Genomic DNA, 25,056 nt, shown 5'->3' on the forward strand with positions numbered 1-25,056 from the left:
AAGCAATGATGGTTAAAATTCCTGACCCTGCCGGGAATCGAGCCCGGGACCCCTGTGACCAAAGGCCAGCATGCTAACCATTTAGCCATGGAGCCGAACTAGTTAGTCGAAAAATCTAGGAAACGAGATTGCAACTTCCGGAGCTGCACATGGCCCTGAGGTTCAGTACGCTACACCAAAAATAAATGCCAGGTTAATTTTTGGGGGAAAAGTAGCCGGGCGTATAGCTAGCTACCCTACCAAATACCGAGGTTACGGAGAGTGGGATCCTTTACCGTCCATCTCTCCCAGTGCCTTCATGGCCTGTATGGAGATGACTGAGCTTTTGTTTCTTTTTCACCTACTTACTATAGTCATATATTTCGACATTTATTGTAATGTATGCCAAAAATTCTTCTATTTTCATTCACAAAACCAACAACTTTTTATTTACAGTCACATTTTAATTTTTCTACCCTTCCTTTGATAGATCTCGTCGAGATGAATCAAATTACCAGTGTATGCATAAGTCTTTTCCGGTTTCACTAACAAGGGGGCATTCCCTAGTCGTCACCACCGATTTCGTTCAAATTTATAGAACATGCAGGGCTTGGCTAGAAATGAAAGTACCCGAAGTGGGAACTCCAGATGGACAAGCGTATAGAAAATAAAAATAAAAATAAAAATGCTGACGCGGCTCTCGCACCGTATAAGCCACTTACGTTAGTGCGCACGCCGAGCAGTTGTTGGCGTAGCGGTAAGAGCTTGGACTAGTAATTCGATCGACGTGGGTTCGGTCCCCCCCCCCCCCGTGTGGAGAATATTTTTCTCAATCTTTATATTTCATTTATTTTAATTTATTTTATTTATTTATATGCAAAAGGCATATATGACGTCTTTTTTTAATGAACGCACAATTGTAGAAAATTTGGAGTTGCGAACTTTCCTGACGTGTTCAAACAGGAATTCTTATTTTTTCTCCTTTACTGGCTATCTCCCCTCCTTGGGGAATGTGCCATAAACGTGAATAGTAGTTTCTCTGTAAGATTCGCTTTCACCTGACAAGTGAAGGTTGCACCTGGCGGCTGTACACAAACAATAGATTCTTGGCACAGGTAGAAAAAAGTCTGACAATGAAATCCCAATTTTTTACCTTTTCTATGCCTTTTGCGTATAAATAAATAAATAAATAAATAAATAAAATGAATTATTCACCTCTTTGCGTACTTGGAAAATGAATAATATAAAAGTCGACAGAAAAAAACAGTCTCCACACGTGAAGTTGAACCCACGACCATCGAATTCCCAGCCCGAGCTCTTACCGCTACGCCAACAACTGCTCGGCGTGCGCACTAACGTAAGTGGCTTATACGGTGCGAGAGCCGCGTCAACATTTTTATTATTTTTATTTTCTATGCACTTGTCCATCTGGAGATCCCACTTCGGGTACTTTCATTTCTAGCCAAGCCCTGCATGTTCTATAAATCTGAGCGAAATCGGTGGTGACGAGTAGGGAATGCCCCCTTGTAAGAGATGGCGCCAGCGAACAGTACGCATCGTATGAATTTGACACATACAGTGGAACACTAAAGTCTACATATAACCCCATTTTGTAGCAGGTTGTGTATAACCCTGGATGCACAGAGGTGGACGTGCAAGTCCATGTCTGCGTCCACGTCCAGAACAACATAAACCAAGGTCGCCACACCAGTGTCGTGCACTACAAGCGCGATAGATGCAACAGTGTGTGTTTACTGCTGTATAGAAGTCAACATGCACTTCGAGTCTGTCGTCAGTTGTGGGAGAGATGTTGCAGTGAACACAGTGAAAGTGGTGCAGTTCGTTGATACAGTAGGCGTGTATTGCAATACATAATTCGATCGCGTAAAAGAACTGATATACCAGTGGATGTGAAGAAAAATATCATTGAGATCAGTAAAAAGGGCTTTTCACTGCGTAAAATTGGGGAAATTGTTAGAAGGAGCCATGCAAGTGTGCAAACCGTAATAATATCGAGGAAGTGTAGAAAACAAAGCTAGATGTGGACGACCACCAAAATGATCTAACAGAGAGCGCCGACACATAATTAGAAAAGTGATGCCGATCCCAGAATTACATCTGTGGAGTTGGCGGTAGATGTCGCAAATACTAGTGGCATTATTGTTCATACCATCACAGTACGAAGACTTCTGTGCAATTATGATTTTGACAGTAGAACAGCAAGGATGAAACCGTTCATAACCAAGATAAATGAACACAAGCGCCTAGAATTTGCAACGCTGCATCGAAGTCAAGATTCCACATTTTGGAATACGTTGCTTTTTACGGATGAGAATAAGGTCGACATCATCCAGTGTGCTGGAAAGCAAAAGGTGTGGCGAAAAAGGAATGAAAGTTCGAAGAAGAAAAATCTTTTCCCATCCGTGAAGCATGTTGGAGGAAATATTCTTGTGTGGAGTTGCACGTCTGGAGCTGGGGTTCGGAATTTTGTATTTATGGAAGACATTACGGATGATCGGAAGTATCTCACCATCTTAAAGGAGAATTTGAAAGAATCGGCGGAGAAACTCGGACTAGGAACAGGAGGGGTGTTTCAGCAAGACAATGACCCCAACCATACGGCCATTGTCTTAAAAGAATGGCTACTTTACAATGTACCAAAGAAATTTCATTCGCCTCCCCAGTCACCAGACCTCAACCCATTGAACTTCTTTGGGGAGAACTAAAGCGTAGCATAAAAAGATACGACAGCAAAAGCAAAGATGATTTGAAAGCGGCCTTAGTGAAAGAGTGGAGTAACTTTACATCTGTGGACACAAAAATGTTGGTGGAAACTCTGCCTCGACGTTTGGAAGCTGTGATCGAAGCGAAAGGTGGCAATACAAAATATTAAATCGTGCATGAAACTGAACATAATCACAGTGTAATGTTGACTTTTTTACCTGACCGGTATTTCATATGTATGCTCAAGATGCCAGTATAATGAACTATTACTAATTATGCAGTATATATGTTGTTTTTCCGTTTTTAACATGTCTGTTTATGCCAGAGAAAGTGAATACATAATATTTTCTTGATTGATTTTGACTTGAAGTGCTAATTTTAGGGTGTATGTAGACTTTAGTGTCCGACTGTATCTCAGTTTGTTCGACTGACCTTAACCTAATAACACACACAAGTTGAGTCCGCCAAACACTAGTGTCTGTATTGTATCGTTCAGTGATCGTGACGATGTTTGTGCCTGTAAAAGAACATTTGCGGCACGCATTGTTTTATTTATTTAATAAAAAAGGCTATGGAAAGTCATCGTTTGCTGGTAGAAACATATGGTGAACACGCTCGATCGATTAGAACATGTGAGACATTTTTTCGACAATTTAAACGTGGTGATTTGTGTCTGGTGGGACCAGAGCGGTATTGTATATTATGAACTCTTGAAGCCCGGCGAAACCATTAATGCACAACGCTATCGCCAACTAACGATCTTTTTTTTTTTTTTTTTTTTTTGCTAGTTGCTTTACGTCGCACCGACACAGATAGGTCTTATAGCGACGATGGGACGGGAACGGGCTAGGAAAGGGAAGGAAGCGGCCGTGGCCTTAATTAAGGTACAGCCTGGTGTGAAAATGGGAAACCACGGAAAACCATTTTCAGGGCTGCCGACAGTGGGGTTCGAACCTACTATCTCCCGAATACTGGATACTGGCCGCACTTAAGCGACTGCAGCTATCGAGCTCGGTAAACGATCAATTTAAATCACGCATTGATCGAACGACGGGTGGAATGGGCCAGAAGACTTGGCAAAGTGATTTTTGTTACACGGCAATGCACCATCTCACACAGCAAAACCAATGAAAGACATCTTGAAATCGCTTGGATGGGACATCCTTCCGCACCTGCCGTACTACCCCGACCTGGCGCAATCTATCACCTCTTCGCATCAATGGGGGGGGGGGGGGGGGAGGGGGGCGACGGCACGCGTTCACAGAGTTGGAAAGTGGCTCGACGAATGGTTTGCTGCAACAGACAAGCAGTTTTTGGCATGGCACTCATAACTTACCTGAAAGATGTGCAAAGTGTGTAGAAGCTGATAGCCAATATTTTGAATAAACAAGAAAAAACAGAATTTCCCTTGAAGATTACGTGTTTTCTTTACCGTAAAAACCGGCAAAAACTTACGCATACACCTGGTACACCTTCCGCGACATCTACACGCCAAGCTACACTGCGCGGTAACTGACTTTCGACCGCCAGAAACATACCTTGTGATGACGTCATCAGGATTGCGTTAGCTACCGCAGTCACATCTTGTACACTCGTCCTTCTACTTCAAAGGAATATACAAACAATTCCCGTGTATATAATACTTATTGAGCTATAATCAGGATAATAATAATAATAATAATAATAATAATAATAATAATAATAATAATAATAATATGTGCAGTTATTGATGTTAAGCGATGCCAGAATTTCGCTTTTAAAAAGTATTTTTTAAATGTGTTGGTAGGCATTCATCTACTAGAACGGGTCTCTTTCACTTATGCACTCCAATGACTGCGATAGGATTCGAACCAAATACCTGACCAATTGAGCTACACAGCCAGTCCCTTTACCAATTGTCTCAACTTTTCAGGAATCTATCACGTTTTAGAAATATTGAATAGTCGCCCTGGGAACAAAATGCTAGTCCTCAAAACTTCCGGGACGTTGACTGCTTCTGTAGCCATTAGAGACGATAACAAGGCTATCTGGTATTGACACAGGTGGAATGTTATTTTACACGTACTCGCTCGTGAGCTACACCCACATTTTAGTTATCACCTGTCTGCCGAGTATCAGTTCAACGCGAAGTACTGCTTCCAAGAACAAGTTTAAAGCCGGAATCATCACAACGTCCGTCAATTTGAACGAATACGACACTTGATGTGCTAAAACTACCATCTTATAACGCCATTAGGGGCGAATGAAGAAAAATGCCGGTTGTCTGTAGAAAAATAATGACTGTGTTACTATTATTATTTTTATTACTATTATTATCGTTCTTTCAGTTGCTATTCATCTTAAGAGGCACTGGAGTGCCGGAAATTCGTCCTAAAAAGAGTTTCTTTAATGTTCATCTACTGACACAAGAAATGATGAGCGACGGATTATAGCTCATAGATGTTCGTCCGGCAGTGAAACCTCTAGCAAGTAGGCAAAACTACATGATACTTTGGACTTCTAATGCATAAACCAGTTCTAACATCATGTCCACGAGTTCCGTAGCTGCACAGATTTTTACTTCTACCATAATAAAGAAGCATGGAATGTTCCATCATTTGGAACATTTCCTTCTTCAGGAAAACTCGCTTCAACAATCTGGAAGCGATTGCAACAGTACTGTACGTAGAAAATGGGAAAACTCTAAACAAGGACCAATTGGCAATTACGCAAGGAAAGGTACTAGGCCTGCATTCAAACAAACAGTTGGCCGTGCGGTTAGGGTCGCGCAGCTATGAGCTTGCATCCGGGAGATATTGGGTTCGAACCCCACTGTCGGCAGCCCTGGAGATGTTTATCCGTGGTTTCGCATTTTCACATCAGGTAAATGCTGGGGCTGTGCCTCAATTAAGGCCACGGCCGCTTCCTTCCCACTCCTAGGCCTTTCCTGTCCCATCGTCGCCATAAGACGTATCTGTGTGGGTGCGACATAAAGCAAATAGAAAAGAAAAACATTTAAACAAACCTCTTTGGAAGAAATGATCAAGTTTCTAGGCCTGTGATACGTGGCTTTTTCAACAGTTCAATTTAACAATATCCCCAGCTTTTCCTGTAGTGTCTGCCTTTTATCTGAACTTATTGGTTGTAATTTTCAATCATACCAGAGACGATTTCGTTGTATTCCTTCACTTAGGATGTTATTACTATTCGTATGTTTCATTTAACACTAAAGTAGCCTAATACACACGGATTTATTCCTTTGTCAGAGAAACATTTACGACTAATAGTTTTGAACTTTATAAGCCATATCGTTACTACCTTAACACATACTTCTCTCAGATTATACTCACAATAATTTTTTTGTGCTCTTTCCTCTCTGATTATTCCTATGTTAGTCGATGTAATCCAGGATGTGAGCGACAGGAAACCGCACTCTACATATGGCCCATGCGGGTCGGCTGTGCTGAACGGAACCAGCGGGGCGGGTCGGTTGTAAGAGCGGGACTCGCCTGCATAGACCGGCCGGTACAGGCAATCTGGAACCTACCAACTCACAGTCAATTAATCACGGAGAAGAAACTGAATCATTAGGGATTTGTGAAGGTGATAATTTTATTTAAACATACCGGTGCCAGTCTCACAGGAATGTCAGTTAACAGTTCCTGGTAGTTGGTGACCAGTCATGGAGAGGAATAAGCACTGAAAAAAGGAAGAATTCTGAATGATATAACCATTAGTACATGGGATGAATGACACTTTCCATTTAGTTTGTTTATCCTCCAAGAAGACAACACACTCTAAGAGATCTTTCCTTTACCACCCTCTGACTGAGATGTAGCTGAAAACAAGGCTAAATGGTCAGCGTGCTGGCCTTTGGTCACAGGGTTCCAGGGTTCCATTCCCGGTAGGGTCTGGAATGTTAACCATAATTGGTTAATTCCGCGGGCACGGGGGCTGGGAGTATGTGTCGTATTCATCATAATTTCATCCTCATCTCGACGCGCGGATCGCCTACGGGCATCAAATCAAAAAACCTGCATCTGGCGAGCCGAACTCAGACACTCCCGGCGCTAAAAGTCATACGCCATGTCATTTTTCTAGCTGAAGACAAGGGATCAGCCAATCACGCAGACGACCACGAGTAGCGAAGAATTTGGAATGAAGGGGCATAGGAATGTCGGAATGGTATCATTCTAACATTCGCCTGGTTTTGGAAATGGGAAATCAGCATAAACTATTGTAAGGATAGCAAACTATGGTGCTCAAACTCAAGCGTCTCATGAGTTTAGCAGGTTTGAACTCATGACCTCAGACACGGCCAACTAGATGAGTAGTTACGGCCTGCTACGCTTGACATTTCCATAGCGATGACGTCACACTTTTAGTGCTTGAATATGGAAGCATGAGTTTTTGCAACTAGCTTTACGTCGCACCGACACAGATAGGTCTTGTGGCGACGATGGGACAGGAAAGGCCTAGGATTGGGAAGGAAGCGGCCGTGGCCTTAATTAAGGTATAGCCCCAGCATTTGCCTGGTATAAAAAGGGGAAACCACGGAAAACTATCTTCAGGGCTGCCGACAGTGGGGATTTTTTCTATGGTGGTTTCGTAGCACGTTGTTATTATTTCCACATCATTAGAGGTGTTCGTTGGTGCTTTTAAGTGCTAACTGTACGAAAAAAGCATCCGTTAAAGATGTGTGATCAGAAACACAGTATGTCTTTACTACTATAGCATTGTAATTTGCGTAGTCTGTTGTTAGGAAGTATTGCTAGGTTATGTGATAGCTTACGTGAACCCACTGAACTATTACGATTTGTCTAACGTCCTTTAAAGTGTATTATTTAATTATAATCATTATTAGTATTATTACTGTAATGTGTTTATGTAGTGTAGGCTCCTCTGCAATGTGGGACTAACGTGTAGTGTTTCTGTTTGTACGTCCAATTACCGTTCAAATAATGAAGTGGCTATTACAATATCTGCGTTTCCTAGCGATCAGGAGAAGGAAGTTAAATGGATTCATGCTATATATCGAGCTAATTTTGAACCCGGTAAATATGCCTGTGTCTACATTAGACATGTTTCTGAAAACCATATAATTCGTGTAGACACTGCAAATAGACCAGATGATTCTTGCTTGAAGATGCTTATTGTTTAAAGCGGACTAAGATATACGGTCATCGCCCCCATACCGGACGGTACAAATTGTTGTAGAGAGCAATATATAAGCTCCTACAGTAATGGATGAGAAGAGGGTTTATTCAATGTATTCAAGCATGAGCACAGTTCAGTCATGAAATCAATTCACTCACCAATTCATATACACTAGTGTCCAAAAGTTAAGTATAATCACTAAACGAGGCCATACCGCCTGGTAGGAATTTCAGACGGATTGCTGAACAAACGGAAGCTGAATCACACACCATACGTCACACAACTTGTCCAAAAAGAACGGTGTCTGATAGCTAAGGTACACCTTTGACAACAAGTAACAAAACTTGGCAATATCCTCCACAACAAAACATGCTGTTAATAGGGTGTATGGTTACCCCTAACGGGCACACATTCTTCGCAGCGACGTGGCATGCGCTCTACCAGATAGACCAAGAGCTCTTGTGGCAGTCGATCCCATTCCTCCGAAAGGGTAATGCGAAGGTCTTAGAGGATCCTTGGTGGAGGCAGACGGGATGCAATTCGCGTCCCCAATGCAATCCAGGCATGTTCTATAGGATTCAGATCCACAGACCTCGCTGGCCAGTCCATGCGATGAATGTCTTCCCCAGCCACAAATTCATCCACCAGAGTAGCGCGGTGCGGTCGGGCATTATCGTCCATCAAGATGAAGTCTGGACAAACCGCACCTCTGAAGAGTCGAACATGTGGTCTCAGTACCTCATCCCTGTATCTCCGAGCGTTAACAGTGTTCTTTGGACCACCCATGAAGATGTGCAGGTCCGTACGGCCATTCAACATGATGCCACCCCACACAATGACGCAACCACCTCCATACTGGTCCCGTTCTACGATGTTCCTGTGGTTGTATCGGCTACCCGGTTCTCTCCAGATTAATGTACGACGGGAATCGTACTGCAAACTGAAGCGGGATTCATCTGTGAAGAGCACAATGCTCCATTCATTCATGGTCCAGTTTCGATGTTGACGGCTCCACAGTAACCGGGCTCGTCTCCGTGCTGGAGTGAGCGGGACGCACACCACTGGACGTCGGGCAAACAGCCCTGCTGTTCTGAGCCTCCAGTACACAGTTTGCCGGGAAACGGCAACCCCTGAGATGGCTGCAAGCTACGCCGGCAATTGTCTTGCAGGTGCACTCCGATTTCATCGGGCGGTTAAGGCCAGATATCAGTCCTGCTGTGGGGTGGTTACCCTTGGTCGACCTGCTACAGGCCTACGACTAACATCTGCTGTGTCTCGAAATCGTCTCCAAAACCTGGAAATGACACTTTGTGGCACATTCAAGGATACGGCGACTTCGGTCTGTTTCTGGCCTGCTTCCAGGTGGCCGAATATTCTACCCTGCAAAACGGGTTCCAAATGACGTCGTTTTGCCATTATGTTGTCACGTACCTCATACCTGTATCTCCGAGCGTTAACAGTGTTCCTGCTAGTCAAAGCAGGGAACACCCCTTTCCTATACAGAGCGAACACGTAAGTTTGGTAGGTGCATACGTCGTGCGATTTGCGGTCTATTTCCTGTTGCCCTGCTTACTCATAACTTATGCTTAACTTCTGGACACCAGTGTAGACACTCAGTCATTCATTCAGTCACTCAATTAATTCAAAATGTATGTTCGTGTGTTCGTAACCTCCGTGGCGTGCAATTGCTTGTGTGTTCGGTCCGTGTGATTCACGCTCTCTTAGAGTACGGCAGTATGGACTTAGTAGTTGTGTGGACATTTATTCGTGCCTATCAGCGACTACGTCTTCCTAGTGTGTAGCCTAATGGCATACGTCGCAATTTAATTAGCAGTTAGTGCTATGGAAAGGGGCCTATATGGAGAGGACGACCCTGTCCCCATATTACCGTCTAATGTATGCATACCGAACAGTATGTGTCTCATAGCGTCGAGGGTGCTCTGGCGATGCTAAATTCACCACCTACCTAGGACTGTAATATGGAGGGGAGCTTTGGGGTCATTAGAAGTGATATGTGAGAGTCTTTGAAAAATAATGAGCCTAGTGAGGTTGTGGTAATGGTAGATAGGAGTGTTTGATAAGAATATTCAGTAAGAAGGAGGTTATTACAAGTGGTAAAGATCAGAATATCAGTCCCAGCATGTTAGGTATTTATGAATTAATTACCTTCCCAAATTTTCTTGTAATAATGTCAATCCAGTGTAATCTGTGAAATTTTCTTTAAAATCTTCTTGTATGTTATGACCAGGAGGTTACCTAGAGCTAGTTTGAGAGTTCATTCCTGTTCAGTCAGCAACCCAGATCCCAAACCATACCTGACACTGGATCAGTGGAATGTTTTTTGTCTAAGCTAGGCTAAACCACTTGCCATGATAGGTTATTACGAAGTAGTTTCAGTATGTTTTTCATATGATTTGTAATATTATTCCCTGCTATTTCCCTTGCTGGCAGTGTTTTCTGTGTCATGCTTCAAATCTCTACACTGCTTGACTACTACTACTACTACTACTACTACTACTAAAACGTTTTCATTCCCTTTAGGGGAGGCCGACCTCTTAGACGGTAACGCCGTCTCTCAGGTCAGGAGATTTGTTACGGTGAAGGAGATGCACGGAGAAGGTGAGGGGGTTGGTGGCCGTGGCTTATACTAGGAACTGTTCCACTGCTTGAGTTGGGTCATGTTTGAGTATCAGGCTCGGTTGATTATCTGATATAGTAATAGCACAGTTAGGTCAGCTGATCAGATGTTGGACCTAAGCGAGGCAACAATAATTTTTGCCGCCAAGTTGTGATAAATGCTCGTGGAGAACATACACCATACTGAAGCTCTCCAACTGCGAAAAAAATTCACCCTGGAGGACTGCCATCACTTTGTTTTCGCCCTTATTTGGACATTTCTTTTTTATATTCTGAAAATTAACGCGAATCCATCGATGTTCTTTTGTATATTTCAACGGAAAAGAATAAAGGTTTAGTTGGTAATCTATCTGGGTGTGAGGTAGCATGGCATACGTTCAAAAACATGTTCCCCTAATATTTTTGAACTGTGCACTTAAGAGTACCTTTGTCCGTCTGTCAGAAAAGAAGTGTTGTAGACACAGCTTCAAAGACACACAATTATGAGCGACTTTACACGAATAACATTTCATTATGTGCAAAACTGCATCCCGTCAGTAACAAGGGTTGCCTGGCCGTCTTTCACGAGGTCTGACTGTGGGAAGTTCAAACTTGGTGTCCCCTAAATTCTACCTTGAATTTTAACTTTTTCTTCGCTCAGGACACATTCCCTTCGAGCAATTCCAATTATATTTCATCTTGCAGTCCCATCATAATCTGCCAGAATGGGCTAAAGTAAATGCTTTTACGTCTGTAATTTCCGCAGTATCACACATTTTTGGAGCTGTTCCAATTCCGAAATTACTGAAGGGATATCCGGTCATGAGACAAGTCGTTGAACTGACAACTCACGAATTACTTAAATATGCCGAAGAGTTCATAAACATCGTCTTAATTATAAATTAGTTTTGCATCCTTAAGATTGATTACAACTGTTGTTATTGATCTATTGCGCAGTAACCTTGTCGACACGTGAAGCTTCTTATTAGTTGGAACTTCCCTTGCCTAACAACACAGAGATTAAAATAGTGGATCATACAGAAAAATTATAAATGGAGTGACACCTTCATTTACTTCATACAACCTTAGTTAGAGGGCTCGGTATTATATTGTATATTAGAATTAAAATTACAATATTCTAATCTTAATGGAATGGTATGTATGTGTCGTTGGGAAGATTAACCAAAACCCTCGATCTTCAGACATACCCTCCACGATTTTCATCTCCGGAATCTTTCCGTTGAGAAACAATTCCTTTTCATTGTGTTTTAGGAGTACCTATATTGTAAATCTGTCCGAACCTTATAACAAGTAGCATATCATATGGACAAGTTGTTTGCTCATCTGTTTCAGAAACCCAGTAAGAACTTGAAGCTTACTCTAGTTGCGGATGGATTTCTGTAAAAAGTAATCTGACAAACGCCACCTTACAAGTAGTCACTCGATAGGTCTTAAATACTTGCCTGGAAAAACGATCTCAAGTTTCAGGCCTTTGACGTTTTAATATTAGGCTATAACTTCTCTAGATTATTGAATTTCATGAACCCACACCTGAGTAAACTTTAAAAATGTTCAATGTAATTTTCTTCACAATTGCCGCAGTGCGGTAGTGCTTCAATTTCGGTACAATTTGTAGCAATCTTAGTTCGCACTTCTGTGCTCTTATCGCTGTATTAAGTACTCCAACGTGAATACTAAACGATATGCACCTAGTTTCGGGCCCTAGTAAAGTAGTGTGCCCAGTAGACTTGCATTGTCATCGTGCCTACTGCTATCCAGTGTTCGGGAGTTAGTGGGTTCGAACCCCACTGTCGACAGCCCTGCAGATAGTTTTCCGTGTTTTCCCATTTTCACACCGGGCAAATGATGAGGCTGAACCTCAATTAAGGCCACGGCTGCTTCCCTCCAACTCCTAGCCTTTTCCTGTCCCATCGTTGCCATAAGACCTATCTGTGTCGGTGCGATGTAAAGCAACTTGTAAAGCGTACCTACCGCGCCTGGCTTAATGGATTAAAATACGTCCTCTATTCAGTAGACTCTTAGTATTGAGTAGCTTAAAGACTTCGTCTAAAACATAAAGCTAAGACAGAATTTTCTTTTACTGATGGGAGGGTGTAGGCAGGGTGGTATATATGTGGCTGGTTCACTCAAAATAAACGTCGTTTCGGTTCCTGATCAAAGAAGTTGAGCAATTTAGAAAACGAGACTTCCACTTTTGATGAGACAAAAGGCTCAGCGGTTCACCAAGCCTTCTAATGTACTTCCTGTTTCGAATCACGTATGTTTACGGTATTCAGAATAGTATGGGAGGTGGAATTTTACGATACTCTAGTTATTTACCACACCTAACTTCTGCTAAAACAAAAACACACCATCAGAAACTTTCTTGGTGCATGTAAAACAGGTACTTCGATACTTACCAGATGGCTACGCATGCGAGTCAATGCATCTGTCAACTGATTCTTCGATATATGCATCGACTGTTTGGATGGAGGGCCCTGAACTGAGCATACTGTTTGGATGGAGGGCCCTGAACTGAGCATACTGTTTGGATGGAGGGCCCTAAACTGAGCATACTGTTTGGATGGAGGGCCCTGAACTGAGAATAATGTGTTCATATTAATATTATTTACATGAAAAAGAAATGCTATATATTAAAAAATGTATATGTTACAACGGCAAAAGTGTTTCACGTACAGTATTCGTTTTGAAATTCTAGTTTCGCCGTAAACATCTCACCTTATATGTAAAACCTAGACTTTTGCCCTTTTAAAGTAAATAACAATTTCCATACCAGTACGAATAAGTGTTGTAATTACTTGAAATTTTCTTTTCCAGGTGAGTGTTCTACCTTGAATATCATCTGCACAGAATTTCATTGGAGCAAGAGTAATGTCAGGCGGAGCCTTGTATCCAGGTCAGTGAAGTGTGGAGGCCAATATATTCTCTCTCTCTCTCTCTTTCTCTGGACATTGGGGATGGGTGATGCTGTACAGTGTTACACATTCCCTTGCTTGTTAACGGCGCGTGCCCGGGCTTCTGCCACAGTAACAGGTTGATGCCAATGTGGTCCTTGACTGCTCATCCCCACAGAATGGTTTTCATTTAAAAACGCATTTTAAGAAATCGGACTTCACAATACACCTAGACACAGATATGTTACATTCAAAATCTCCAAAGGGAACTAAACACATGCGTACTTCGTACTATGATACACTGAAATCGTTGTAGAGAGGGAGTGAATTTAGGCAGCAACGCTTGTTTCAAAGAAGTCCGCCTGCAACACTTAGAGGGTTGTCTTGAAATGTTAGCGGGTGTGTAAGACCGTGTGTTTTTTCTTTTTTTTTTTTTTGCTAGTTGCTTTACGTCGCACCGACACAGATAGGTCTTATGGCGACGATGGAACAGGGAAGGGCTAGGAGTGGGAAGGAAGCGGCCGTGGCCTTAATTAAGGTACAGCCCCAGCATTTGCCTGGTGTGAAAATGGGAAACCACGGAAAACCATCTTCAGGGCTGCCGACAGTGGGGTTCGAACCTACTATCTCCCGAATACTGGAGACCGTGTTTCAAAGACATTCACTCGCTTTGATGCCGACTGGAGATCCAATGGGTACAACAACTATAGGCCAAGTTATACAGGGAATGCATTGCAATTTCGCCCAGACACTTATAAGTTTCAAAATATTCCATTAAATATTATAAAACATTTTTAAAATGCTACATGTCTCTTTTGCAGCGTAGAATAGAATTTTAAAAATGACGACAGGCTCGGCAGAAACGTTCCAGAATATGCTTGCCGTGTACAGAAGTTCTTTACAAAAAGCATTTGGGTGAAGGAGCTCGAGTTGGTGACTGGGCAGAGGAACAGAGAAACGTTGGGACCTAAGATGCCCTGTTATATATAGACCTTCAGCTAATATCTTAATGCTATGAACGGAAGTGTTGAAACGTAGAATTTTTGTTTAAGCATAACAAAGCGTGTTTTAAATTTGTAAATGACTCGTTCGATAACCGTCTAATCGACGATGGTGTAATATTATGGAGTCCAATGGAACCTTTACAATTTTTTCTTATATCCAAGAGCACAGAAGTTTTGTATTATCCTCAAAACTAGCCTGCTGCTAAGGTTTATGAACCAGTATTCAGTATCTTTCAGCTCAGGTTTACGACAGCCTGGTAAAAAATAGCTCTCCTGGTACTATCTTATCTGCCCTACTTAAGAGAAATATTGGAAATCACACCAATATTCTCCAAGGCACATGCCAAAGTTATTGTTTCTTCCCCAAAACGTTTATTTTCTCTATTTACGGGCCACAGCAATTTTATAAACAAATAATAATAATAATAATAATAATAATAATAATAATAATAATAATAATAATAATAATAATAATAATAATAATAATCATTTCTACTTATAGGTATAAATCCCAGTTCGCCTCTGTGGTGTAGTGGTTAGTGTGATTAGCGGCCAACCCTGGAGGCCCGGGTTCGATTCCGGGTTCTGCCACGAAATTTGAACATTTGTACGAGGGCTGGAACGGGGTACACTCACCCTAGGGAGGTCAACTGAATAGAGGGGGTTCGATTCCCACCTCAGCCATCCTGGAAGTGGTTTTCCGTGGTTTCCCACTTCTCCTCCAGGTAAATACCGGCCGCTTTCTTCCCTCTTCCTTGTCGATCCCTTCCGATCATCCAATTCCCCCCACAAGGCCGGTGTTCAGCAGGTGCTGGTGAGGAAGCTTAGGCGAGGTGCTGGTCCTCCTCCCCAGTTGTATAATCGGGACCCAAGGTCTCACGCTCTAGGACACTACCCTTGAGGCGGTAGAGGTGGGATCCTCCTGAGTCAGAGGTGAAAGACCAACCCTGGAGGGTAAATGGATTAAGAAGAAGGAAATATATAAATTCCAAATCACATTCTGTATATGAATGTAGTTGGAGTTTGGTTATAATCTATCACACCACTGAAACTCTTGAAGTGAAGTATTTTTCTTTTTTTTTGCTTTACGCGCACCGACACAGATAGGTCTTATGGCGACGATGGGACAGGGAAGGGCTAGGAGTGGGAAGGAAGCGGCTGTGGCCTTAATTAAGGTACAGCCCCAGCATTTGCCTGGTGTGAAGTGAAGTCTTTGGGGCCGATGACCTTAGATAAAAGGTCCCTTTAAACAACAAGCATCGCTGTGAAGTCTGAATATCCATCTCCACAACATTGAAAGTCCCGAATTTGTGCGTGTGTATCTCTAGAAGAAACTTTGAAATATTTAAATATGTGGTTTGACCGATATTATAAGTTCATCGAACTAGAATTACGTAGCTTTTGTGTTTTGAATATAGCTGGAATTTTTAGAGGAATACATTTTATACAAGTATGTTTAACCATTTAAGGAGCGCGTGATTAGCTCAGTGGCTTAGCTGCTGACTTCCCACCTGAGGTTCGATACCCGGTCGATCCTGGGTTGAGATTTTCAACTCAAGAATTACGTGGCGTCAAGAAGGGCATCCGGTCTTAAATCCCCAGCTAAAACAACAATGAGACTGGGTGGCTCGAACGACCCCAGAGAATTTAAGTGCCATGTGTTCTACTACACAGTTAAAAAAATAGACCTCCTGTGGGTGGGGGACACAGACGAACAATACACCCACGGTGTCCCCTGCCTGTCGTAAGAGGTGACTGAAAGAGGTGACTGAAAGAGGTGACCAAGGGATGATCGAATTAGAAACATGAAACTACTTGTAATTAGCACTGCCACGCAGCAACACCATGGGTCGCTTTTAGTTGCGAGTAGCACCACTATATTAGGTACACAATAGGTTTGTGATTAGTAGTGACAGTGTGTGAATCCGCGTGGGTTTTACAGTACCTGTGATTAGTACCACTATATGAGCGACATCATGGGTGAGCGATACTATGGGTCAGCCTTGCCTTTGATTAGTACCCACTATGTGAGGAAGACCACGGGATATTACAAGTCACTGTGGTTAATACACCTATATGAGGAACACGAGAGGTTTGCTTTGCCTGTAAATGGCACCGCAATGTGAGAAACACCATAGGTCTGTTTTACATGTGCGCATTACATTACCTCTGAATAGTACCATAATGTATGGAATACCGCGAGTAACGCTACTTTTAATTAGTACCGCAACGTAACAGATTCCATGGTTCTACTTTCCTAGCGATGAGTGCCATTATGAGGGGCCGATGACCTGTATTTTGGACCCCTTTAGCCTACAAGCATCATCGATTGAGTGTTTTCCTTTAGAAGCAGTCCCTTGGTCAGTAATACTATTGTTTAACGCTAGTTTCTGGGAATTGCGGGTCGGATCCACTGATTGTTTTAAATTCATATCCATCCACTCATTCTTCGTCATCACGTTTTGAATTCTGGTCAGTGGGTGATTGTGGACTTCACATTTCGTCTCATTTCGTACCATTAGGGGCCGATGATCTAGATGTTAGGCCCCTTTAAACAACAATCATCATCATCATCAAAAAAATTAGGGGAACATGTTTTGTAACGTCTGGTATGTGAACGTTAATTTGGTAGATGGAGTTTCAATGGTCGCACAGCATACCTTGAGACCTTAGCTACTCAGGGTGTGTCAAATCGAAGTTATACTCCATCTGTAGGCGTAGCCATATATTAAAATGTCAGGTGACCCCTCAAAACAAAGTGAATAGTGGTGCGTCCGTGTGTCGTTGTGAGGTACACAGACTACTGCGGATATAGTTCGTAAAATCATGCCTTTTAAGGGTGGCGAATGTGTTTCCGATTGATTTGCACTGACCTGTAAATATGGTTATATTTTACACGCAGTTTAAAATGTACTTTGTAAATAGTATAAAATGAAATGTACCAAGCTCGATAGCTTCAGTCGCTTAAGTGCGGCCAGTATCCAGTATTCGGGAGAAAGTGGGTTCGAACCCCACTATCGGCAGCCCTGAAGATGGTTTTACGTGGTTTCCGATTTTCACACCAGACAAATGCTGGGGCTGTACCTTAATTAAGGCCACGGCCGCTTCCTTCCCAATCCTAGCCCTTTCCTGTCCCATCGTCGCCGTAAGACCTATCTATGTCGGTGCGACGTAAAGTCAAAGTCAATAGCAAAAATGAAATGTCTTATGTATTCTTCTATTCTTGTTGTTCTTCCATAGGCTTATACAGATATTTTCTGAGTAGGTTGAAATACACTGCTAAATTTTACAAATACGATTTGTAAGAAGTCAATTAAGGTGCTGCATGATGTTTGTAGACTTCTAAAATGAGTCAGAACCACCCAGCGCCAGAGCTGGGATATAGAAGGAAGGTGGGAAGCAGTAGATACTGTAAGATATGGTCGATTGAATCCTTCAGAAGCGGCGAAGTCCTGTGATATTCCGCGGAATTCGTACGCTACGTAGACAATGCACTGTGACCTCCGATTTCTACACTAGGGAAAAGAAATACACGCAAAGGTCTTGTCGCGTTGATGGCTAGGGAAATACTTTCCATGACGTATTATAGGAAGAAAGAAAGAAAAATCAAGTATTATATAGAAACGGGAGAATTTGATCCTCAGTGGGCTGACATATTTATCTTCGCTCTTCAGTTGTGTGCATGGCTCTCCTCTAACCAATGAGAGAGGGTGTAAGCGTTTCTGAGGGCTGTACAGATTTCCTTGCCTGAATTATTTCCGGCCACTAGTTACTAACGATCGTGAGTGTACAACACACCACTCTTAGGACCACCACAAAAGAACTACGTTATGGTGTGAATACAATCCTCCACATAGTGCTGGCGTCGGGAAGGGCATTCGGCCGTAGAAACGGACAAATTCGAATAAAATGGGAAAAAAGACCAGGAAGAAGATAGTTTTTTATTTTCTAATAGTTGAACGTCGTACTAAACATGGGTTTTCGGCGACACAATGATGGGAAAGGGCTAGGAATGATATGGTAGCGTCCGTGGCCTTAATTAAGACACAACCCTAGAATTTGCCTGGTGGAAAAATGGGAAACCACGGAAAGCCATCTTCAGGGCTGCCATAGTGGGATTCGAATCCACCATCTAGCGAATGCAAGCTAACAGGGAGAATGTCTTCGCACCACTTAATATTCGGATTCGATTCAATATGGAATATTAGAGGGTTAAGAGGAGCGGGAGGAGCTATTCTATTCCAGCCAGAGGGCGGACCACTGTGCTCCTCACATATTGCACCGCTGAAACCACTGATGACGACTGAAGCGTATTCCCTGTTCAAGGGATTGACTGTTTCTCCAAGGATATAAAAGTATATAGCACGAAGTGAAAGGTATTTAACCTCGAAAGGATGAGAGTCCCGGGACTAGGAAAAAGTAGGCCAAGAGAGACATATAACAAGATTGTCTGACGTAGAATTCCGCAGCGCACGGACTTTAAGCTGTTGGGTGTTACGATCAGTCGATCAGTAAAAATTTAATGGAAAGGTCGGCTACTGGAGGTTATGAGGCAGCAAGGCGAGAACTCCGACCAGTGTTGAACAATCTGCAGTGGGCAGAGTGCTGCACCAAAAAGCTAATTTCATAACGTTCCTCCTCCCTTCTAACCTGTCATTAAGTCAAGAAGGTAAGAAGCTCGATTTTTCTTCAGAAATCCCTCATAGGCTTTCAGAAGTTGACCGTTCCATCATTTATCACTGCCATAATGTGTAACCCATAGAGGATGAGAACTGGTTTACTTATTGACTAGTTGTAGTCTCCGACTCGTTGGCTGATTGGTCAGCGTACTGGGCTTCGGTTCAGAGGGTCCCGGGTTCGATTCCCGGCCTGGTCGGGGATTTTAACCTTCATTGGTTAATTCTAATGGCCCGGGGGCTGGGTTTTTGTGCTGTCCCCAACATCCCTGCAACTCACACACCACACATAACACTATCCTCCACAGTTACCTACACATGGCAGATGCCGCCCACCCTCATCGGAGGGTCTGCTTTACAAGGGCTGCACTCGGCTAGAAATAGCCATACGAAATTATATATATATATACTAGTTGTAGTGAGCGAGTGTGTGCTCGTGAGTGATTGCCGTACTAATTAATATTGATAGAGTAATTAGCAGGCAGGCAGATTGAATGGTAATAATAAATAATTTGATGTTACTGGTTTTACGTCCCACCGACTGTTTTCTTGCGGTTTTCGGAGACGCCGAGGTGCCGGAATTTTGCCCCGCAGGAGTTCTTTTACGTGCCAGTAAATCTACCGACACGAGGCTGACTTATTCGAGCATCTTCAAATACCACCGGACTGAGCCAGGATCGAACCTGCCAACTTGGGCTCAGTAGGTCAGCACTCTACCATCTGAGCTACTCAGCCTGGCCAGATCGAATGGACTGGAGAGCGACATGCAAACAGTTTTTGAAACAACAGCAGCTTTTGAGGACTTTGTACGTTGAACTCGATATTTCTCTGTAGAAATACGATAATTACAGCCGATGTTTGACCATCTGATGAGGGTGTGAGTGCCGTTTACGTGTTATTGTGGAGGAGGATAGTTTTAAGTGTGGTGTCAATCACAGGAATCTTGGAGACAGCACAAACCACAGTCCGGGAGCCAAGGGAATTAACTGTTTACGATTAAAATCCCACGAACAGCCGGGAATCGTACCCTGAGCTCCATGACCCGAAAGTTAAGATACTGGCTATTCAGTTATGGGGCCGGAATATAATAATAATAATAATAATAATAATAATAATAATAATAATAATAATAATAATAATAATAATATTGCAAAGTAAAACCATTTCCATACAGGCCCTGAAGGCTCTGGGAGGAGAGGAAGATGAATACTTTCACTTTCCCTAACATACCGAGCGGGTTGACTATGCAGTATGGGTCATGTAGTTATAAGCTTCACTGGGGGATGGTGGGTTCTAGTGCCACTGTTGCCAGTCCTGAATATGCATTTTTCGTGGTTTCCCATTTTCACTCCAGGTAAATCCTAGGGCTAAACCTTAATTGAATCCACGGCAAGTACCTTTCCAGTCCTAACCTTGTCTCACCCAAGCACTGCCGAACACCTGCATGGTTCCTGCATGGTGTAGTGCGATGTTAAACCAAAAGAAAGAAGAAATCCGTAACCTCGGCTCCGGGTGGTGTAGAGTGGATAGTTCCTTTGCCTTTAGGAATTAAACTGCTACTCATTCATGGTGTAGGCTGTATGAACCTGATTTCTTAATTCCCCGACCTCCTGACGGGGAATCAAACCAACGTCCTTCCGAGTGAGCCGAGTATACATTTACCACCTCCGCTAGACAACCCGGGCTGAGTGACTCATACGACTAAGGGGCTGGGTTTTTGAGTTCAAGTTGGCAGGTTGGATCCTGGCTCGGTCCTGTGGTATTTGAAGGTGCTCATATACGTCAACCCTGTGTCTGTAGATATTCTAGCTCGTAAAAAGAACTCCCGCATGGCAAAATTCTGGCAGCTCGGCGTCTCGGAAAACCGTAAGAAAATAGTTAGTGGGACGTAAAACCAATGACATATTATTATACCAATTTTCTCACACCCTGGTAGGGTCATGTGTGCAAACTGTATAGCACACGTGTGCTTGGCCAAGTTTTACGGCAGGTTTCCCTTCCTGATGCCAACCGTATGTGAAGGGATGTATACACTATTGCGTTGTCTGTGGTGGTTGGTAGCGTGTTCTCGAATCTTACGAATCAAACGCGGATTAAATCCTCGACTGGACCGGGCATCGAACCCGGGGTCCTCTGAACTGAAGACCTCGGCGCTGACCAGAGTCAAGGAGTCGAACAAAACCAGTAATAATACATTGGAAGAACTTGAATAATTCATGGCAAACCTGTTTGCAGTTGGTACCAATAAAGTGAATTTCATTCCTCAAGTTATCTCCGTTATGCCACAACGTGAAGAAATTATCTAATCTTAGCGACACAGTTAATATGTCATTGTCCTATAAAAGAATATTTTCCCCAATTTGTCCTCTTGAATTCCAACTTTATCTGCATATTATGATCTTCCCTACTCTTAAATCTCCATTCAAGCGTATTCGTTTTCTTAGTTTCCCAACGAGGGCCGCGTGTATTTTGTTCTGACTAGTGGCAGGACTGATGCCCTCTGTTGCACAGTCGGGAAAAAGAATCGCACCTACTCTAAAATATAACCTCAGACCACCACGACATACGATACCCCTTGGACATGAGAAGAGACGTGATAAAAGTTCCGATTTCGTAAAGTTACACTTTTCTTTAAACACAGTACTGGGTTGAGATATTATTTTACAATCTACAGGAGTTATGAGAAGTTCATGACAGCCGTTCTGAGTTGTTCAGATGACAGAGCGTTCATTTTGTGAACCCAAGTTTGGCGGGTAATTCAGTCCGGTGGTATTTGACGGTGCTGAAATACGCCAGCCTTGTGTTGGTAGATTTACCGGGACGTAAGATGTACTCCTGCGAAATAAAATATCCAGCACTTCAGCTCTCCGAAAACCATAATAGTAGCTAGTGGGACGAAAAACCTATGCAATTGTTATTAAGTTTATCACTGAATTTCTACCAGCATATACTAACACTTCATTTGCCACAAAATATTTTTTCAAGTTGCTTTACGTCGCACCGACACAGATACAGTAGGTCTCATGGCGACGATGGGATAGGAAAGGTCTAGAAATGGGAAGGAAGTGGCCGTGGCCTTAATTAAGGCACAACCCCACCATTTGCCTGGGGGTGAAAATGGTAAACCATGGGGAAACCATCTTCACGGCAGCCGACATTTGGGGGGGGGGGGGCGGGAATCGAACCCACTATCTTCCAAATGCAAGCTCCAAGCTGCACGCCTCTAACCGCACTGCCAACTCGCTCAGTTTGCCACAAATGAAATGTGAAAATAATACACTATTCTGACTTCCCGTCTAGAATATGGACAAATATCCCATTGGAACATCAAACCACCCCTCATTCGGATCACGCACACAAATCTATGGACTGGTCGTATTCTTGTTCTGTTCCTGCTGGAACTCTATTTGCAGTTACAAGAAGAATGGTGGAATGTTCCTTAAGTCATACTTGATATTTTTATGACTCCATGTCTCGTCCAGCAACCCCCTGCATCGCCTCCAGAGAGGGAGTAAAATCCATACTGAGCTGTTCTCTTGCTCCCATTCTTACAGCATGTGACGTGCGTCATACACATTACCACTTAATTGAGACGTGTTTGATCTTCTATTATGAATTTAATTAAGTTCCAGTGCTTCCCCCATACTACCTCCGAAGAGCGATATAAATTAGCCAGTTGGGACATTTTAGTTGCGCAGTTCCGAATAACTTAACCGTAATATCCTGTACAGTTTTGAGGAGAAACCAGGCATATTTTTACTAAAATAGTTGGAGCTTGGAAATATGAACTATCGAAGAGGCAAATGGATTCATATCATGTTTATTGGATTGTCCTTTTTAATTCGTATATCAACCCTTGTTAGCTTTTACATACGTTAACTCTAACGTTTGTTACTTTTGTATCTTGGCCAAGTATCATAGTGATACTCCCGCTATACTACCTCAAGTTCCAAAATTAAAACATAATTTTCCTATATCTATGATTATTTGCGAAATAATAACTGAGATTTCTGGTGATAAACTGTAAGTTTATTTAGGAAATGTATTTCTTCTACTGAATTTTTAATCACTTATTCGGCTCCATGGCTAAATGGTTAGCGTGTTGGCCTTTGGTCACAGGGGTCCCGGGTTCAATTCCCGACAGGATCGGGAATTTAAGCATCATTGGTTAATTTCGCTGGCACGGGGCTGGGTGTATGTGTTGTCTTCATTATTTCATCCTCATCACGACGCGCAGGTCGCCTACGGGTGTCAAATCAAAAGACCTGCACCTGGCGAGCCGAACATGTACTCGGACACTCCCGGCAGTAAAAGCCATACGCCATTTCATTTCATCACTTATTAATATTTCGGACTGCCTACTTTTGAGAACACTGGCCATCAAAATATGATACCCCAAGCCCAAAACACTTGACGCCTCATACTTCTTGAAAATAATAATAAATAATATTATTGTTTTTACGTCCCACTAACTACTTTGACGCCGGGATGAGTGGCTCAGACGGTTGAGGCGCTGGCCTTTCTGACTCCAGCTTGGCAGGTTCGATCCTGGCTCAGTCCGTGGTATTTGAAAATGCTCAAATACGTCAGCTTCGTGTCGGTAGATTTACTGGCACGTAAAAGAACTCCTGCGGAACTAAATTCCGACACCTTGGCGTCTCCCGAAAACCGTAAAAGTAGTCAGTAGGACGTAAAGCCAATAACGTGATTATTAACTACTTTGATGGTTTTTGGAGTTTGAAAATAATGAAGTGACCCATTTATCCCATATGATACATCAAGTCTCAAGCGGATACATTTTAATGTATCACTAAGTTACTCCAAGGTCCTTAAATATATTCTTCCTGTCTTTTACCATGTTTCTGGGCTGGCACTGAGTATAGATTTGGCCCAATTTTACGGCCGGATGACCTCCCCGGCGCCAACCTTTTGTGGAAGGACATATTCACTGTTGCCTGTTTCTGTGGTGACTAGTAGTGTGGTGGGTTGTGTTTTTAAGCAGATAAGTATACTGAAACAAATAGAAACTCCTAGTCCTCGTAGCAGAGCAATTAACCATACGGAGATAAAAATCCTCGTCCCGGCCGGGAATCGACCCCGAGGTCATGTAACCCGAAAATGCCAGTATGCTGGCCATTCAGCCAGGAGCCGAACGCTCTTTGAATATATTACAATGACATAATACACTTCGCTAGTTATTCAACTAGCTGAAAACACAAAGCAGTAAATACCGCTTTTCAAGTCACTCATCAGACATAGCACCATAATCATCTATGAAAAACTAGCAGATTTAAATGGGAAAATAGTGTGATGTATGATATCATCACACTTAGATAAGGCACTTGCGCTTTAAAGATGAAACAAAACGAGTTAAATTCGCGGTCGGTGTATTGCATGTCCGCAACTCCCTCATTATTCCATGCACCCACTTTGTTTCATGGATAATGTCAGAAAATTGCGATGTTTGTGAATGGTTCATTGCATGTATAGTCCCCAGCCCAAAGATTGTTTGAATCCCCAACAATTTCACGGTTAGTTGACACATAAAGCGCACCGAAGAGATGTCGTAGCGAAATGAAAAGTGATATGATTTCTGATGTACAGAATGCTGCAAAACTATCCGTAGAAATTGATACATAAACCCGAGAGCAACAAGGTAAAGTAAATTTTGACAGGAGTGTGTATCTACTGAAGTCAGCTGTTGGTATTAGTGGATGCTTTCGAAGTTGTTCGTGGGGATGATGCAAAAAGATAGGAGCAGTGTAATTTATGTATTTGTTCGGTTCACGAAATTAAACTCTACTGTTTTATGTCCACTGACAAAATGCCCACATTTTGATAGTCCACAGTACTTACGTCCGCTTTTTTCATGCACTGGAATAATGTCTACAAGCATCTTTGTCACATGGATAATGCCCAAGATCATGTGGGCCCACTTAATCTACGTGCAGAGGCGAAAAGCAACTGAAATGCTTCAATTTTACATCTGTGAAAGTATGGAAGTTT

This window comes from Anabrus simplex, chromosome 2 (assembly GCF_040414725.1).
Source record: "Anabrus simplex isolate iqAnaSimp1 chromosome 2, ASM4041472v1, whole genome shotgun sequence".
NCBI lineage: Eukaryota > Metazoa > Arthropoda > Insecta > Orthoptera > Tettigoniidae > Anabrus > Anabrus simplex.